This window comes from Artibeus jamaicensis, unplaced genomic scaffold (genome assembly GCF_021234435.1).
Source record: "Artibeus jamaicensis isolate MK-2021 breed Jamaican fruit bat unplaced genomic scaffold, CSHL_Jam_final contig_554, whole genome shotgun sequence".
Classification (NCBI taxonomy): Eukaryota; Metazoa; Chordata; class Mammalia; order Chiroptera; family Phyllostomidae; genus Artibeus; species Artibeus jamaicensis.
The window spans coordinates 2,103,230-2,123,153 of NW_026521885.1; the positions used below are offsets into that span (position 1 = coordinate 2,103,230).

Sequence of the window (19,924 nt, forward strand, 5' to 3'; positions counted from 1 at the left end):
CAGCATAGGCACTGGCACTTTAGAACTTACCTCTCTCTATCCAGCATGAGTGCTCCACAGAGTCAAGCTGAAGGGAATCAAAAGGAAGACAGAAGCTGTCAGTGAGGGAGGGACACTGACAGGAATGAATTACTTGGGCACTGGAGATAAGATGTGTACTGTTATGGGTTGGGTTGCATTGTTTCCCCCCAAAAGATTATATTAATGTCCTAACCTGCAGTACCTGTGAATGTAAGCCAATTTGGAAATGGGGTCTTCATAGATGTAATCAAGTTAAGATTAGGTCATTCAGATGGGCCCTAATGCAATATGATAGTGCTGTTGTGAGAAGAGAAAACAGAGACACAGACACATGAGAAAGCCATGTGGACTTGGAGGCACAGATTGGAGTGATGTAACCATGAGCCAAGGAATGCCTGTGGCCACCAGAATCTGGAAGAGGCAGGGAAGATTCTCCCTTAAAGGCTTCTGAAGGAATGGCCCTGCTGACACCTTGATTTCAGACTTCTGGCCTCCAGAACTGAAAAATGTCTGTTGTTTTAATCCCCTCAGTGTGTAGTGCTTTTTTGTGGCCTCTCCAGGACACTCTGAGACACTTTCATAAGCGTCTCCTAGAAGGCTCACAGCAAGTCAGAGGCAGAGGCCTGACCATCTTCCCATTCCAATGTTAGTGCCCCTGTGTTGCCATTCCTGACCTGCTGCTTCCACCCAGTCATGAATAAAAAGAACTCCTCAGCTTCAAAGCACTTTGGACATACTAATTAACTCTTGGTTAATTGGATGAAATAACATGAAACTCTAGTGACATCATCTCAATTCTGTGCCCAGATCTAGCCACAAGCTAAGTCTGGTGACTGCTTGGCTATGAGCCTCATCTTGTGGTAACATGTTGTGCCTTTCACAACTATTCCATGGAACACTGGTCAGGAAGGACCCCTAACCCTCTCAGCTCCACAGGCTTCAGAATGGCCAACTGTAGGGGACTCCTAGCCAATCAAGCACACATGACCCAGTTTCTGTGATTAAGCCTGTGTGTGAGTGTGTATGTGCCACATACCTTTGCACTGTCCCACATCGCTGAAATGGTCTTACAGGCAGCTCTAAACAACAGCCTATAAAAACTGAGATGTGCCTTCAAATGTTCCACACAATGACCTTCTGGAGCTCTGTGACCCTCAGGGCCTATGCACCCCCTGTTTTGTAGAACCCAGAAGAATTTCTCTCCCCTTCATGTTCAGGACCCCAGCAGGTAAGCAGGACTTGAAGTGGGAAAGTAGCTGCTTACTGGCCTGGAGGTAGGCCAAATCAGAGTAAGGAGAGTTTCAGACTGAGGCTTGTAGGTCATGGCAGGGAGGGGCAGGGCTGGGGCTGTCTTTACTGCACTAGGGTCCCCAGTAGATAGACAGTGCACAGGCTGTGATGCATGGAGTCAGAGGACCGGGGTTGCATGCAGTTCTGCCTTTGACTCTGCCATGGGTGAACCTGGATGACAGCAACAGCCCTGTCCCAGATCTCCCTGACTCCCAGGCTCCCCTTCATCCTTTACCCAACAGCTGGGGGCTCTGAGCACCAGGCAGGTCTGCTTTTGCCCTCACCTGTGTGCCCCAGCAGGTGGCCTGGAACACCATCAGTGGTGCAAAGGCCATCATTGTTCAATAACAAAGAAATGAAGGCCATCCCTGATCAATTCTCTTCTAATCTGTCAGATCATGAAAAACAAAACTTTGAATTTGGTGCTCTTGTGTGTGTTTAACTTTGTATTGAAGCAAAATAGACACTAAAAAGAATGTCCACATCATATTTAAATATGCACCTTGATGACAGCTCACAAAGAGAACATATCTGTGTAAAAGCACCCCAGAAGCTTTCTGGCCAGGTCCCCTCCTGGTCACTACCTTCCCAAGAATATCCTGATAGCTAGCAGTGGAGATTAGGTTTGCTCATCTTCGTGTTTTACATAAATGGAGTCACACAGTATGTGCTCTTACACATCTGGCTTCTCTCCATCAACATTGGCATTGAGGCCTCATTCAAATTCTTGTAGTTGTAGTTCATTCTTCCTGCCGTGGAGTATTACAATACTTGGAGACACCACAACTTACTTGTTCTTTCTATTCTAACAGGCATTCGGGGCTCCTTTAGGCTATTATAAATAGTGCTGCTATGGCTATTTCTGTGTATGCTTTTGTTTAACATATATATGCAATTGTCTTGAGTGTATACCTGTATGAGTTTGCTGGGACTGCCATGACAAACTACCACAGTTTGGGTGGCTTATACAACAAAAATGTAGCACCTCCTAGTTCTAGAGGCTGGAAGTCCAAGATCAAGGTATTGGAAGTTTCAGTTTCTTCTGAGGCCTCTTTGCTTGCATTGTTGGTAGTCATTTCCTCCCTGTGTGCTCACATCATCTTCCCTCTTAGTGTCTGTGTCCTAATCTCCTTATAAAAAACTATACTGAATTAGGGCCCACTCCTGTGACTTCATGTCACCTTAATTAGCTCTGTAAAGACCCATCTCCAAATACAGTTACTTTCTGAGGTACAGGATGGCTGAACACTTCATTATATGAATTTCATAGGGGACATAATGCAACTCATAACAAAACATGAAAGCAGATTGCTAGGTGACAAAACATGTATATTCGATTTTAATAAAGAAGGTCCAACTGTTTTCCAAAGTGGTTGTACTCTCCTTCCAGCAATGTATGAGGGTTCTAGTCACTTCCACATCCTTGTCAACAGTTGGTATTCTGTCTTTTTAATTTTAGATCTCGCCCTGGCTGGTGTAGCTCAGTGGATTGAGAGCGGGCCTGCGAACCAGACAATCACGGTTCGATTCCCAGTCAGGGCACATACCCGGGTTGCAGGCCGGTTCCCTGCAGGCCAGTTCCCAGCAGGGGATGCATGAAAGGCAACCATACATTGATGTTTCTCTCCCTCTCTCCTTCCCTTCCCCTCTAAAGATAAATAAATAAAATCTTAAAAAAAATTTTAGATCTCATGATTTTAATTTTCATTTTCCTGAGAACTAATGAGCATCTTTTCACATGCTGAACCATTTGGTTATGCTCTCTGGTGAAGTACCTGTTCAAATCTTTTACCCGCTTTCCTATTGGGTTGTCTATTGTCCATCTTTCTTGTTGATCTATACAAGCTGTTCATTTCTTTGTTTGTTTGTTTGCTATGTTCTGGACGAGTGTTTTGTTGGAATTCTGTATTGTGAAGATTTCCTCCCACATTTGGGGTGGCCTCTCATCTTTTTTGCACTCTGTTTCAATTAATGCAGCTCTTTATTTTCATATAGTTCAATTTATCAAATTTTTATTTTATACTTAGTTTTTATGTCATGTTTGCAAAATCTTTCACTACTCCAAGTTTCCAAAGATATCCTATGTTTTTCTTTTCTTTTTGTTTTAATGACAATGCCATGTAATAGGTGCCTTGAACACCTCAAAAAATAGTAAGAACATGGGCTGTGGTACCCTAGGATGTGCCATTCACCCAGGCTGGGTTACAAGGTAGCTCTGGGGAAGATGAGTATTGAAGGGTTTGTATGAGTTGTCTGTAGCTGTGAAAGGACATTGGCGACTATAAAGCTGGTTTTAGCAGGTGGACCTTCCTGAACTGTGATGCCACCTCTATGTAGGGTACCCTCCCCACATTTACTCCTAGTTTCTACAAGAGGGGTTCAGTGGGACCACACACTCAAAGTAGCATGTATATACAGTGGCATGTGCATGTGGCACTACAGGCACACCTGCACCAATAACTCGCTGCCAGGCATCTGCTGAGCCAGGCCTGGGCTTGGCCTTGATCCTGGCTCAGGAATGTAATACAGAATGAGAAACAAGCCCTATTCTCACCACTATCTGTGATGCAGTCACTTTCTTACTGTCTTCCCTGAACTATGTGAAGCGGAGACTACTGGCTGTCCCGTCTCTGGGCCAGGGTGAGTTGAGCAAGAAACTCTGGAAAAACTGAAAAATTCAAGTGAGGCAGACATATAATTTACAGCACTAGAGCAGGACATAGCCATGATGCACCTGAGCAAGTACAAGCAAAGATAGGTATGTAAGGTAACATAAAGTAACAGGAAGACACCTGTGGGAGGTGGTGATCTTTGAGCTGAGACAGAAACAGGATTTTAGGTAAAGGAAGGGGTTTCCATGCCTGGGGATCAGAGTGACTTGGCTGGATGTGGGAGTACAGTCCCTATAGGGTCAGATCCTAAAGGCTTTGAATATCATTTAAGGATTTGCTTCTAGGTATAGGTAGGAGATGAAGAAGGGAAGTTGTGGGAATTGTCTTAACGGGACTGGTCGCCTGACTATCACATACCTTGCCTTTGAGAAGTCTGGCAAATTAAACTCTTGTTCCAGAATCTGCTGGAAGCCCCTCCACTAGCTGAATGACCTTGGCAAGGCACCCTAACCACAGTTTCCTCAATCGTAGAGTGGGAGGGCTCTACCTGGTTCACGGGGTGGCTGAGACAAGCTGAGACAAGCATGCTGCACTGGGCTGGTGAGGGTATGCCTGGCCTGTGTGGGCTGCATGTGCACAAGGCTTGGTGCATGCACAGGGACCCAGTTGCCTCCAGCCCGTTGAGGACAGTGGTGCCCCCTAGTTAGTGGTTGGGCCTCAGAGGGATTGCCAGCAGTTTGGGTCTGACCCATCAAGGTATGTGAGCCCTGGCACTAGTAGGCAGAGGGAAACACCCTGCAGATCTGCCCAAGGCCCTGGTGGAGGGCTTCCATGGTGCCATGTTGGGCAGTCCTCCTAATTTCCTGTATGTTTTTCTTCAAAAATGTTTGTTGTTTTACCTTTTACATTTAAATCAGTCTCTCCAGTCTGTCTGGAACTATTTTTTAAATATGATGTGATATGTAGTAGGAATCCACACACATTATTTTTCATATGGATACCCAACTATATGATGCATCCTTGTGTACAGGTGTCATTTAGGTTATATTAACTTTGATTGCCCTAAGTGATAGCCAATTTCTTCTTGTATAGTTATATTTTCCTCCTTACACAATTAATAAACAATCTTCAGGAGATAATTCAAAACCATGCAAATAATGTGTATAAAACTTGTCCCCTCCTCTAGATTTAGCATCCATCGATGATTTTTGCAATGATCATCAATCTCAAATTGATGAGAAAAGTGTTTTTAGTGTCATGTTACAGATATTTACTGCCCTGCACTGTGGTGCTAGCATTTCATTAGATTCTCAAATACTTGCTTGTTAAACATTCTATTTTAACAGTAAGAGAGCAGGCCTGAGCCTTAAAGCATTCATCAGGCAACAATATTTTAAACTATATGCCATATTACTTCCTCTTTATAGTAATGTTTTTATGGCTACCTTCTATCTATGACAAATGATACTAGTTTTCCATTTATAATAGTAACATCAAGCTTACTTTTTATGTAAGAGTATGTGAATTTTAAAAAGTCAATTTAAGTAACACATTGTATATGTGGTACTTGGACATGGGGGAAAAATAGGGTAAATAGCATGCCAGTGACTAAAGAGCAGGAAATACTGACCTCCAACAACATGGCCTAGCTCTTTAGAGAGACATGTAATATCCTCCCCAGTTCAGCTCTCACCCACCTTTCTAAGCTCACCTGTGGCAGGTGCCTCCTAAACATCATTCCTTACCAGATACATACTATAAAAGAACTACATTTGCAGTGTTCAAGAAAATGAATGAAAAATTAAAAAATATTGACAGAGAACAGGACTGAAATCATGCAGAGGTTTCCAACCTTTTGGTGTCTCTGGGCCACACTGGAAGAAGAAGAGTTGTCTTGGGCCACACATTAAATACATTGCAACACATGATCACAAAAAAAGTCTCATAATGTTTTAAGTAAATTTACAGTTTTGTGTTGGGCTGAATTCACAGCCATCCTGAGCCACATGCAGCCCACAGGCCACAGTTTGAACAGCCCTGTTAGAGGATACCCTCTGACGACGATGAAATTAAGGTTCGAATTGATAGCAACAAGATAGCTGGAGAATATTGGCATGTTTGGAAATTAAGCAACATGCTTCCAAATAACTCTATGTCAAAAATCATAATGGAGAGTAAAATTTATTTTGAATATTTTAATAAGGAAAATACATATCAAAACTTGTAGGGTACATTTGAGATCATGCTTAGAGGGGAATTTTAGCCATAAATGTGTGTGGTTGAAAAGGAGAAAAGGCTAAAATTAATGAGCTAAGTATATCCCTCTCAAGAACTTAGAAAAAAAAGGAGCAATAAACCCAAAGAAAGAATTAATGAATAAAGGGAAGGACAGAAATTAATATAAAAGAGAAAATACAATAAATTTGTTCTTTGACAAGAGCACTTTAAAATTATCCCTGGCTGCTGTGGCTCAGTGGATTGAGAGCCAGACTGCAAACCAAAGGGTTGCTAGTTTGATTCCCAGTCAGGGTACATGCCTGGGTTGTGGGCCAAGTCCCCAGTAGGGGGCACATGAAAGGCAACCACACATTGATGTTTCTCTCCCTCTCTTTCTCCTTCCCTTCCCCTCTCTCTAAAAGTAAATAAATAAAATATTTTACAAAATAAATTCTTTTTTAAAAGTAGTAAATAAAAAGTAAAAATTCAATCAGCAATTAAAAGTCCTCCCCACCACCTCATGATGGTCAATTTTATCTGCCAATTTCACTAGGCTACAGTTCCCAGTTACTCCACGAAACACTCCTCTACGTGTGGCAGTGAAGGTATTTTATAGATGGGTTTAAAGCACATAATAATTTGACTTTAAGGGAAATTATCCTGGATAATCTAGCTGGGCCTGATTCAATTCATTGAAAGGACTTAACAGCATAACTCAGGCTTTCTTGATGAAGAAATTCTTCCTGTGGATAGCAGCTTCAGCTCCTGCCAGAGGGTTCTAGTCTGCCTTTCCTCACAGACAATGCTATATATTTTGGGATTCCTAGCCAGGCCTGACCGTCATGTAATCTAGCTCCTGGCAATAAATCTCTTTATATATCTCCTACTGATTCTGTGTCTCTGGTTCAACTCTGACTGATACTCCTCACCCCAAATAAAACTTACAGGCTCAGATGATTTCAGAGGTGAATTCCACCAACATTCAAGGAAAAGAGTCCAATTTACAAAAAGAATGATTTGTAGAGAGTAGGAAATTAAGGAAGGCCCTCTAATAGGAATAGAATGCAAAAGGAAAATGACAGACTAATCCCACTGATAAGTATAAATGCAAGAAGAAGCAAAACAAAAAACTCAACAAAATGTTAGCCAAGTGACCATAAGCAAAAAATCATATCACGATTGAGGGTATTGGTGCAGGGGTGCAATTGCAAACCCAGTTGCACAAGGCCAATGGTATTAATGTAAATGGTGAAATTCAATTTGATAATAGCAGCACACCAAAAGTCAAACTTTCTAATGAGATGCATTTTAAATCAACGTGCACATCCTTTGGTTACCTTCATATCCTAGATATCTCTGACACTTTCATGCTACAGGACCCAAGGGCTGAGAATCTGAGCTGAGGAAGATTTTTGGCCTCACAACTGTTTCAACTCCACCCCTGCATTTGTCCCCTGAAAATCCCCACCTCACTCAGGAGTCACAGTCCTCAATCTGCAGCAAACCTTAGTTTCTGGGGACATTTGTTAAAGATGTGAATCATTGGACCTCATTGCTAAGCTGAGAATTAGGAGTTCTGCAGGAGGAGAGTGAGCATGTGTATGTTTCAAAGGTTATCCCAGACTCTTCTACCTTCTAGGGCTTTGAGAGCCAAGTAGCTGTGTCCCCCAGCACAAGTTAGTTACTCCTGAAAGGCTCTGGCTGCCTTGGATGACTGTCCCAGCTCAGCCATTCCTCTAATGGGTTGCCTTGGGGAACTGACCTGTTGGCTCTGAGATTCAATGTCATCATCTTGACCACTGTAGACTTCTGGCCTATAGAGGATGAAAGGGTCACGGCTTTTACGCCTTCCCAGTAGGGCCCCAAATGTGTTGACCTTTGGGAAACAAGGGTGGATTTATTTGGGCAGTCTGGGCTCCAGGGAACTAGTTGTGCCTTGATCATTCCCAGAAGATGCAACACTTCTGTCAAGAGGGCTCAGCGGGGGCTAAGCCACAATCTTCCCCTGCCCCCTCACCAAAAACACACAGCCATGGGGCATTTCCTGGAGGGTCTGGTGAGCTGTAGTGTTCACTATCTTTGTAAGCAGTCAGATATTCAAGGTCAGGCTGCTCAAATGCAAGTTGTCCCCTAATTTGTTTAGAAATATGCTGATAAAAGCCAATCACATATTTCTTTTTGAAATGTGGCATCTCGCACAGATGTTTAAAGTCTTGCATAAATGGCAGGTTGCATCAATACCTCTAATATTTAAAGCCTGCAGGATTCCAATAATTTAATTTTGACCAAAAGAAGAACGCCTCCTTACAATGCTACAGAACAAAAAGGGGGCCAAGCACCCAGAGGATTTTCCTAAGACATTCACTAACTGAGTCACTTGGTATTGTGCCTGGCACACAGTAACCTGTCAATAAATATTAGCCATACTCTTAGTATGACTAGCATGACTTTCACACATGCCCCTTGGTTCCTGATTCTGCATGTAAATGGCTAACTGAGCATGCTGAACCCAGTGAGGTAATAGACATGGAAGTTAGGAGTCCAGGTTCTGGAATAAGACAGGGTCAAATGTATCACTTGCTGGCAGTGTTATTGTGGGCTTCAGTCTTCTTATCTGCAAAATTGGAATCATCCTAATATTTACCTTATAAGGCTGCTTTGAGGTCTGAATTTCCACCTTCTTTCTATGGATGGGTGAAATATTTTAACCCCTTCAAACTGAGGGAGGAAAGGGCTGGTGGAGGCATCTCTTGTTGAAGTTGGGAATGGAGGCCAGGGAAAAGGGAGATGAAAGTATAGCCCAGCCTACATCAAAGTGGCCACAAGATGAGCTAATAGAAGACAGACAAATGTGACTCCATGTTTACTTAGCTTGATGTGGAGTCTTGACTTCATACAGAGGGGCCCCACCCATGCCATTTTCCTGACCTCTTCTCCTCCTTCCCAAGCTCATGGAGCAGAAGGCCCTCTCTTTTACAGTTGGCTTATGGCATTTGAGATTCTTATCTCTATTTTAAAGCATATTTTAATGCACATGCTGACCCTCTCCCCACCACCCCTACCTTTTCCCCTGGGGAAATATAATAAAGAAATAAAGACATTTGCCCTGGTCAGTGTGGCTCAGTGGATTGAGTGCGGCCTGCAAACCAAAGGGTCATTGGTTCAATTCCCAGTCAGGGCACATGCCTGGGTTGCAGGCCAGGTTCCCAGTAGGGGGCATGTGGGAGGCAAGCACACATTGATGTTTCTCACCCTCTCTTTCTCCCTCTATTCCCCTCTCTAAAAATAAATAAATACAATCTTTAAAAAAAAGAGATAAAGGCATTTGTCTTGGGTTAAAAACTGAGCTCAACTTCTACTTGTAGGGATAAGCTACAAAAAGCATTTCTCTGATGGTGGTTTTTCAATGACAATAGATTTCCTCCTTCCTTCCCTCTCTTCTTCTCTCCTTCCTTTTTTCAGTCATTGACAGAGCATTTCGTGTCCCCTGTGGCCACAGCCAGGGGCCAAGATCTGTAAACTGAATAAGTGTTCAACCACTCAGGAGAACATGATTTGCATTTCACTTTCACCTCCTCCGTCCTTTAGACCTGAAGCTCAAGGAAGAATGGAAATCCCCTCTAAATGGTTTAGTCTCTGCCATATCCAGGCTCCGCTCCAGTTTATTCTTTGCAGACTATCTCTTTCAATCTCCTCCTAATTTCCCTCTACCCTATCCCCACAGGCTCCCACCCCATCTCAGTGGCTCCTCCTTCCTCTGACACTAGTTATTCCCTCAGGACTTAGTGATTTGTTGGGTCTCTTGGGAATTTTTGTCTCCCCCACCTAGGACCTGAGCCTGGCACAAGACATGCACCTGGGGCATGCACATGAGCTACCTGAAGCCTGCCTCCAAGTGTCATTTCTCTCTGTCCTATATCACAAGAAGAAGGACAAGGCCTGGGGTTCAGGGAATACCCTCTGGGTGACTTCATACAATTTTATATAATTTGTATATTGGGATAATTTTGACTTTTAAAATGTAAATTTAAAAAGCACAGTTTAACCTGTTTTTAAAAAATAGCACATCCCTCCCCCTTTCACTTTGCCACCTGGACTTATGTCTTTATTGGTGATTCAAGTGGAGCAAAGAAAATATCTTTTTAAAACTCAAGCAAACTGATTATCTTGTATTCTGTCAGGGAAAACAAACTGAAAAAAAGAAAACACCATGTATTTACTAGGCTTCTACTTGTGAATAAATACTATTTCACACAAATGTTGAGGGGCCAAATGCAGTAATCATACAAGGATAGCTAATGGCGGGCTCCCCTGCTATCCACAGTGTGATGAGTTGTGTGTAGGGGAGGGGTTGTGCTATGAAGTCCCACCACCAGGTTTCAGTTTATATTTTGTGTAGCTGTTTTATTAAAGAGGAAGTATATATTCAAGAGATTGTCAACTCCAAGTTTCTCTTTGGAGAGGGACCCACTTGTCCATGGATACTGTCTTGGACTAGAACCCAGCAAGCAGTGTGAGCCCTGTGTGCCATTTGCTTGATGGACATGCTGGGCCACTGCAGAGTGGACGGTGATGCTGGGGGACACCCATTTGTTGCCTTCTGCTTTGAGTTATGAAACCTTGGCATTTGCAAAATGTCATGTCTGTTTTCCTTCTATACTGGAGATCATCCCATCCCATTGCTTCGGCATTTACTGAGTGCTTAGTACATGCCAGGACCCATGCCTTTTACAAAGAGGCAGGGCAGGAATGGGAGCTGGTTTCTGCATTCTAGAGGTCACAAGTTGTGAGGCAGACAGAGGAAAACCACATGATGACCACATGATGTGCTCTGTGAAGGGAGCACATATGTTGATGTGGCAGTCACCAATACCTCAGAGGGACTACAGTGAAGAGAAAGCTCACCTTTAAGGAAAATAGCCTTTGAGAAAAGTACAACTGTAGACAGTTCCGTGTGCATCCAGTCGCTGCAGTATAGTCTCTATTTTAGATCAGATTAATTCTTTCTCAATTTGAGGTGACCCCAGATTCTGCTATACAAGTATATTGTAGATGAGTTCACATTCACCTCTACGTTTCATCTCTACATTTTGCAGACATTTCTTCTCAGATCTGACCTTTATAGACTTCAACTGCTTTGTTAGAAACTCGGGTTTGTTATTGGAGTTTGCTGCCTCTGACAGTCAGTACACTTCTTGCCAGTGTTAGTGACTTCTCTTTGGGCCCCTTGGGTGGCTGACCTCTCCTTCCAGTACATAACTTTAGGAGAGCCCACAGCTGCAGGCTCTGTGGGGGGTGACACATTACCCTTGGGCTCAAGGCAGCACCCAGAAGCAGAAAGAGCTCACTTCTTCTAGGCAGCCCAACTATTGGCCCTGGCTCTGCAGCTCCAAAGCTCCTCAGCCAGAGGTGGTCTGGCACGACTTGATCAGGCTGCTTGTGAAGTCAGCAGGGGCCTCAGCACAGCTTGGTGGGTCAGGCTGGGCCAGCAGTGGTAGGGGCTGGCAGGGGTTGACAGGGTTGGGCGTTAAGAATAGCTCTTTTTTCTGTTTTGTTTATTTAGTGTGTTTTTTTTATTATGAAAGCAATACTGTCATAAAAATTCAAAGAGTATGGAATGCAATACAGAGAAAACTCCAAGTGCCTTCCCACTTAGCCCACACAAACCCACTGCCTAGCCTCAGCTGCTCAAATCAGTATCGTATGAAATCCTTCGATACTTCCTAGCATATACAAACATAAACATAAGGATGTATTTTTTGAAAATCACTTTTTTCACAAAAAGAGATATGTACATTTAAAATATGAAACATTATATAAAATATTAAAAACAGAAAGTAAAGGTAACTCAAACCCCATCTTATGTAAATTGCTTCCCCCTCTTGTTTAACAATATATTACAGGCATTTTTAATGTTCATAACTAGAGACCTATAATCATCATCTTGATCAGCTGCATATTACCCTGTTCTAAATTTTGAACATACCGATTGATAAAAACATAGACTGCTACCTGTTTTTAATACAGAAAAATCATTGCAATGAGCATACCACTACTTATGTTTCTCACCCACCTGATGCTGTTGCCACCTAAACATAAATTTTAATAATACAACTCAAAACTGCAATGAGCTAACACTTTGTATCTACTACATTGGCAAGAGTAGCATATCTGACAACATCAAGTGTTGACAAGGATAAGGAGCACTGGGCATTCTAACACATTGCTGACAGAAAAGAAAGTAAATGTTCTGTTATCAGGTTGAACATGCACATATCCTACAAGCTCGTTTTTCTGCTCCTGGGTGTCATCTACCCCTAGACCTACGGATCTACAAGAGTTATTTCCCCGTGAGTAGCATCAGCACCAGCTAGGATCTTGTTAGAAATGCAAATGATTCCTAAACAAGTCCTGAGCTCTGTGAGTGAGGTCCAGCAGTATAACCAGCCCTCCAGAGGATTCTGCTGCCCACCAAAGTTGGAGAACAACTTTTCTAGAGAATTATTTGCCCATGTGGCCAGGAGATGTGTATAAGAATGTTCAGAGCAATGTTGTTAACAACAAAACAACCACAAATTCACCAAATAGTGAAGCTGGGGAGAAATGGGGAGATTTCTGGATCTATTGGGAAGGTGGGGCTACATTTCCTGACAGTAGGATGTGAGGAGTGAGAAAACGTAGAGTCAGGGATCACACCACGGTTTTTGGCCCAAGCACTTAGAAGGATATGTAGCTATCAACTTTGCAGGGGGGGACAGCTACAGGAGGAATGGATTTAGAAGGGATGATAAGGACTTTGGTTTGGGACTCCTAGTATAATGTCTAGTAGGTATGTAAATATAGATACTGAGTAAACCTTGGGATATAGGAATCTGGAATTCAGAGGAAAGGCCTGAGTTGGAGATATAATTTTGGAGTCACCAGCCTTCAGATGGTATTTAAAGATATGAGATGTCTAGAAATCACCACAGAAATAAGTATCATGGCAAAGAGTTCCAAAGACTGAGTCCCAGGTCCCAGGAGGTGGTCCCAGGTCCTAAAAGGTTATATGAGGTGGAGGGAATGAAAAGGGGCCAAAGGAGACTTAAAAGAAGCCAGTGAGGTAGAAGGGAAAGCAGAAGAGTGAGGTATCCTGGAAGCTAAGGGGAAACTGTTTCCAGGAGTGTTTCTTATGTGAAATGCTGCTGACATGTCCTGAAAACTAATCATTGGATTTAACAGCATGCAGAGCACTGGTGGCATTGGCAAGAGCCATTTCTGTGGAGTGCTGGAAGAGATAGAAAGAAAGAAGAGAAATCAGAGACAAAGAATGTAGATAATTTTCTTCAGGATTGTTACGGGGAAGGGTAGAAGGGAAATAAATGGAGAGTAGCTGGAAGGGAAGAGGGGATCAAGAAGCTTTTTATGGTGGGAAGAATTATAGAAGGATCCAGCCAAGAGGAAATCCTTAATGACTCAAGGGAAAGGAAGAAATGTTAGCCGGATGTCCCTGAGTAGATGGCAAGAAATAGGATCAAGGGCACAAGCAAAGAATTTGACCTTTCATTCCAAGCCAGTACAGCTCATCTGGAGAACCAGGACTGAGGATGGAAGGCACAGATTATGGTGCTGGCTGGTGGGTAGATGTTTATGTGCATTACATATGACATACTATACACATGTATCATTTGTATATCAGATAATAAAATAATTTTAAATGCCAATACTGCTGAATCAAAAGAAGTCCTCATTGTTCATTTTGTTTCTTATTTCCCCATCCCAAAAATGTCAACTCGCACCTCTATGGCTCCTGAGGCATGGGAGTAACCATTTTCCCACACCCCAGGTAAGCCAGGTTTTTTTGCAAATCCATTTTAATTGTTGCATATCTGATGGAGGGGTGGGAATAATTGCATTTCCTTCATATGTTAATGGACTTCAGCAAGTCTTCCTTTGTGAATTGTTTGTTCCCTTCTTTGCCCCCATTTTCCTATTGCTTGCTTTGATAGCAGCCCTTTTTTATTTTAGGAAGATTAAGCCTTTGGCTGTCATATGTGGTAAAGATAACTCCTCATTTGTCATTTGCCTAATAACAGTTATGGTGAGTTTTGCTATACAGAAGTTTTTAATTTCTCTCTTTTATGGTTTCTGGTTTTCATGACATACTTAGAAAGGCTGTCCCCACCCCAAGATTCCTTCTAGTACTTTTATGGTTTTATTTTTTTACATTAAATTTCTGAGGCATCTGCAGTTTATTTCTGTGTGGAGTATGAGGTAAGAAAACCAATTTTTCCCCACAAGGCCAATCATTCCAACATCATCTATTGAATGGCATACTTTTAATCAACTGATTTGAAATGTTACCTTGATCATAAACTGCATTTGAAATTAACTTTTATTTCTTCCTTTATTCACTTTGCAAATATTCCTTGTGTGTCCACTCAGGCACATACCAGGTACTTGGGTGAGTGGGCAAGTATATGATATGTTTCCTATATACAGGAGGAAGGGAGGCCAGAGACAGGAAACAGTGACTGTGTAGGGTTATGAGTGTGGGGGCAGAAGTGCAGCCCAGGAAGAGACACTTAACTGGGTCTTGGTGGTTAGGGATTACTTTCTGCTACATAAATAAGTACAGTAGGAGTTAACCAATGCAAGAGAACCTCAGTCAAAAGTAAGATTTGGAGACAAGAAAACAAGGCTTATGTGGGAATCAGCAGAAATTCCAGTGTGGCTCCAGTGTGCTGGGAGCTTGGAGCTTGAGAGTTGGGAGAAGAGATGAGAGCTACAGCAGGCACCAGACCTGGACAGGAAGAGGGAAAGGGGAGTCTCAGATGGCACCCCAGTTTCCAGCTTGGACAGCTGGGTGAATGCAGTCACCTAATTGCTCAGACAGAGAACACAAGGTGGGGGGCTACTCCAGCTGATTTGTAGAGAGTAGATGCAGCAGGCAAGAGTGGAAGGTGGGGATGAGGGAGGAGGTCCGAGAGGATACTGGCTTCGACTACAATGGTGGTGAGAGTGGAAGTAGGCAGGGTATATTTTGGAGGTAGAGCTGCAGTCAGGATTTGCTGATAACTGGATGTAAGAGATGAGGGAAGGGGAGAAAATCAAATGAACAACCTAAGCCTTTGGCCTGCACACCTGGGAGGTGCTACTGATGGAGATAAGGAAGACTTAGAAGAGAGAGGTTTGGAGGGTGTGGGGTAGGGAACAAGAGCTTTGCTTGAACATGTTTAGTTTGAGTTGACCCTTAGACATTATGGGGGAGGAAAAAAGTTTCCTTGACCCTCATAGGATCTCTGGCTGAGTCTGAAAATTAGACTGACAAAGACAAATGAACAGGAGAAATGTGTATGATATATGCTACATCATGCACATTTAATGTAAGTTTTTCATGACATGAAAACTTTCATAAGAAAATGAAGGCCACCCCCCAAAAAATGATTAAACATGAGTGTTTTTATACCAGGTTTGATGAAGAGTGTAAATTTGTGGAAAAATATAATAGGATAAAGAGTTTGAGCTAAGTGCAGCAAGCTGGGGGAACTTGGCAAAGCCTGTTTTTTCAAATCCTTTTGGGTTTTCTCCCATTGCCTCTTGGAAATAAGGATGTCCTTTTCCTCTGAGTATAGGGAGGACACTTCTCACATGAGGATCTATGAACTGTTGGGGAAAATAGTGGGGTTGGGGGGAAGTCAGAGAGACCTTCCTGCTTCTGCTGTTTTCTCAAACCCCTTCACCTTGCAAAATATTTAATATGTCATGGTACCACTTTGGGGGGTAGCATGTTCTGAAACCCATAAACATCTATAATGATTTCATTCAGAATCTCTTCATGTAATAAGCTCTATTCTAAGTACTTCCTGTGTGTTATCTCATGTAATCTTAATGACAACCCCAGGAGGTAGATGCTGCTAGTCTCATCTCTACTATACAGGTGAGAAATGGGAACCCAGAGAAGGGGAGTAAATTTCCCAAGGCCACACAACTATTAATTGGCATAACCAGGATTTGCACCCAGGTAGCTCAATTCCAGAGTCTGAGTTCCTAATGTTCAATGTCTGATAAGTGGAGTGTCAGGAAAGCTAAGAGAAGCATACTTTTCCAGAATGGAGAAGTGACTGACCAACTGTGGTTAAGAGGGCAGAGATGTGAGCATTGGGTTTGGAAGCATGGAGATCATTGGTAACTTTGACAAGAACAATTTTAAGAGAGTGTTAGGGTTGAAAAAGTGGAATGGGTTTATGAGGATAGGAGTAGAGGCAGAGGACCTAGATGACTCTTTCATAGAGTTTTGCTCAATAGAGGAACAGAGTAATGAAGCACTAACTGGAGGTGGGAGTTGGGTTAAGTGAGATTCTTTTTTTTTTTAATGTTGACAGGAATGCTTCAAATGAAATGGATGTTCTTATGCTGTAGAAGAGAAAAGGATAATTACAAAGAGGCAAGTCCTTTTGAAGGTGAGAAGGGGTGAAATCCAGCAATTTACACTGGCACCATCCTGCATGGTTGTGTAACATTTGCTAGCACCATCATTGCCTTGGAGCAGGCACTAAGAAAGCAGATGTTTAGATTTGTCCAGATATGATGCTGTGTCAGGTGCAGATGACCAAAGGACAGTAGAAAAGGGATATTAGGATGCAGACAAGAGAGCTGTTGAAGTGATGGTCCATTGACTCAAGGTAGATAGTGAGAGAAGTGAAGAGAAGAAAGGGCTAGTGGATGGGGAAAACGGTAGAGGAGAGAGAGGGTAGGAGGTCCCCATGAGCTGGAAAGAAGGTTGTCACTACCTTTCATTGGGAAGTAGTTGAATAAGCCCACCAGAAAAAGGAGGAGGTAGAGATCAGAAAGTAGAAGGCCTGCAATAAATATTCCAGAAGTGATAACACGGTACAGGCTGTACCTGTGGGAAGAGGTGGTGGCAGTGGAATTTACAAGGACTTCAGACATGTCAAGGTTGAAGAACTGGGAAGCCTGATGATTGGGATCAATAGTTCACAGGTATGTATGCTGAAGTCACACACACTCATCACTCCACTTCATGGCTATCCTGCCCCACTCCCTCTATCCAGTCACTTTCTCACATCCAGTGAGATATGGATGTAAAGGAAGAATGAGCCAAGGTGCAAAGACTGGCCTGAATGCTGGATATCTTAGCCAATTAGCATGAGCCTCAAAGAAGGAGAGGTTTTCATCCAAAGGCAGACTAGTCTATCTGGGGTGAAGCTACAGGGGTGCCTTGCTTAGTGGAGGGAGCCCAGCTTCAGTTAAGGGAGAAGTGAAGAATTTCCCTGTAAGGAGAAGTGGAACAGCTGGAGTACCTCTGTCTGCCAGAACTTTCTGTGATGATTAAAGTGTTCTCTATCTGTGGTTATTGTGACTGAGACACTGAATTTTCAATTTTATTTAGTTCTAATTCATTTAACTGTAAATAGTCACATGCGGCCAGTGGTGACTGGAATGGCCAGTAGAGCTCTAGAGATGTGTTCTGGTTAGGAATCCAAAGCTCTCAGGGTCACAACAGGGCAAGGCAGGGAGGAAGGGGAGGGGAGTGGGGCACAATGGCAGTGAGCCTAGAGCTACAAGGTTGAGTTCATAGCCCCCAAATACAGGTTACTGGGGCCAAGAGAAATGGACAGGGGCCAGGTGATGAGAGCCAGCCCTTTCCTCTATGCTGAGATTTGAATTTCCACCAAGGGGGACTTTGGCCAGCAGGCTCTTTGTTCTGCACATATGGACAAGGATGCGGCCCCTGAACTGTTTTCCCCTCTGGTCTTTGCAGTCTGCTGTCTTTGAGATCAAGGCAGCTGAGCACCCAGGGAGTGAGGTCTCTAGAAAGGACTAATAGAAAAGCATACATGCTGCAAAAGGTGAATCACAGTAACTTGGCTCTCCTGTGTGAAGGAGTTTTAGGTATCCACTGCATTTCTCATTCCCAAGTGGGCATTTCCCAAGTGCAAGGGCAATGCTTAACCATAAGGAACAAATCAGCAACTCTTGGAGTTGGACAGACCCTCAGGTTGCTGTGCCTTCAACTTTCCCAGCCAGCAGTTTTGTCAGGCCAGGCTTAGCAGGACCCCTGAATGGAAGCTGCCTTCCTCTCCAGATAGATCCAACTGTTCAGAAGTCTATTTTCCCATGCAGCCTCCATCCCCATGCCAGGTCTCCCAAACCAGGGCCCCAGTCAAGTCTGGGGACTCCATGCAGACCCCAATACTGATTCTGGGTTCCCATTTTTATCAAGCAGTGGCTTTCATACCTTTCTTATTCTGGGCTGGGGCTCACAATGCCCAGTGGGCATCAGTCCTACCAGAGGGTCCCAGAGCCCAGGCTGCTTCTGAGACAGCAACAGAGCTTCTGGGGCCAGGGCTTCATCCCAGCTAAGGGACATGGCTCCCAGTAGGGCCAGCCAGCCTTGGATTCCCCAGGCTGCTGACTTGCTACACCCTCAGTATGGCCCCTTAGCGGGATTGGCTGAGCTCCGGGGATGAGGGGGCGATGGGCAGGGAGCCCACTGTCTCCTCCTCATTACTTCCCTTCCTCCTCATCCCAGGAGCCTCCAGGCCGGCCAACTGTACTAAAACTCCGGAAAACCATGGCGGGGAGGTTTTCCAATTAGAACATTCTTTTTCCGATCTGTGGATGATTCTTAAAGCAGCAAAAAGCTATTCTTCAGGGCATGTGGGGATTATCTGCCAGCAAGGCCTTGGCTCAGCTTGTGCACTTGTCCTGTGGAGGTTTGGCCTGGGGCTGCTTCACAGCCAAAAACAAAAGGCATTCTGCATTCTGGGGCATCGGGTCACACAGGCCAAGGCTGATGGTGGAGTGTTTCCTCAGCTTATTCAAAGTAATGGATTCAAAAGGCAGCAGGGAATTCAGGCTGCAGGGATGGGAGATGTCCCAGTGGCCAGGGAGGCCTGCCTACATGACCTTTCTACTCCTGGTGGAGCCACTGTGTACAGAGTATGGATTCTTCCCCTTGGAGCTGAACTGGTCTGCCTTCCCCACCAGACTGGGTGCTGCTTCAAGCCAAGACAGGGGGTGGCAGCGTGATGAGAGGAGTCCCAAAGGGGGCATTTGGTGCTGACAGTAGGCAGGTGTGTGGAGGTGGGGGCCAGCCCCTTAGCCAGAAGTGCAGGCTGAGGGTGGGGCAAGGGGGGTGTCTCACTTCATGTGCTAGTCCTGCAAGTTCAGGTCCCTGTACAAGCTGTTGTGGGTACAGTCATACATGGGGACCCTTGCACTCCTTGGAGCCAATAGAGTCACCCAGCAAGTGGAAACCGGTTGAAAAGCTTAGAAGGATGAGACAGCAGGGCGGGCCCTGGAAAGGAGGGAAGGAGGGGATTAGGGTGCAAATAGGGGCCCAGCCCTCCCCACCATGAACCTAAGTGCCCAGGCTGGGTGAGGCCTCCATTCAGTACACTGGAACCCGGTTTTAGTCTCAGCTGTGCCTCAGACTAAAGCTTGTGGCCCAAGCTTAATGCCATCCCTCTCTGGACCTCTGTTTCCTAATTAGCACAATGGCAGAATTCAAGTCAATTGATTGTCTCCAGTTCCTTCTGGTGTGGGGACATTCTGGTGTGGGGTTGGCTTTGGGGCCTGACAACTTTCAGAGCCCCAACCATCATCCCCCTCTATAGCCTGGGAATGCTTCAAGTAGACTGGCATGCAAGTTTTGTTCCCAGCCCTGGAGATCAGAGGGGTCTCCCTGGAGCTTACGAGCCCTGCTGGCAAGTTCTTCCAAACAGCCACCTATCCCTGTATATATCTGCTTGCTTCAACCTGGCCTCCCAAAGAATCTG

At 44.1% G+C, this 19,924-nt stretch overlaps 1 non-coding gene across 1 annotated transcript; it reads left to right on the forward strand.

Moving 5' to 3' along the window:
• Positions 1–10,209: 10,209 nt before the first annotated feature.
• LOC119040371 (small nucleolar RNA SNORA27) lies at positions 10,210–10,332 on the forward strand. Its single transcript, XR_005080842.2, has one exon. It is a non-coding gene; the product is annotated as a small nucleolar RNA SNORA27 (small nucleolar RNA).
• Positions 10,333–19,924: the final 9,592 nt, after the last annotated feature.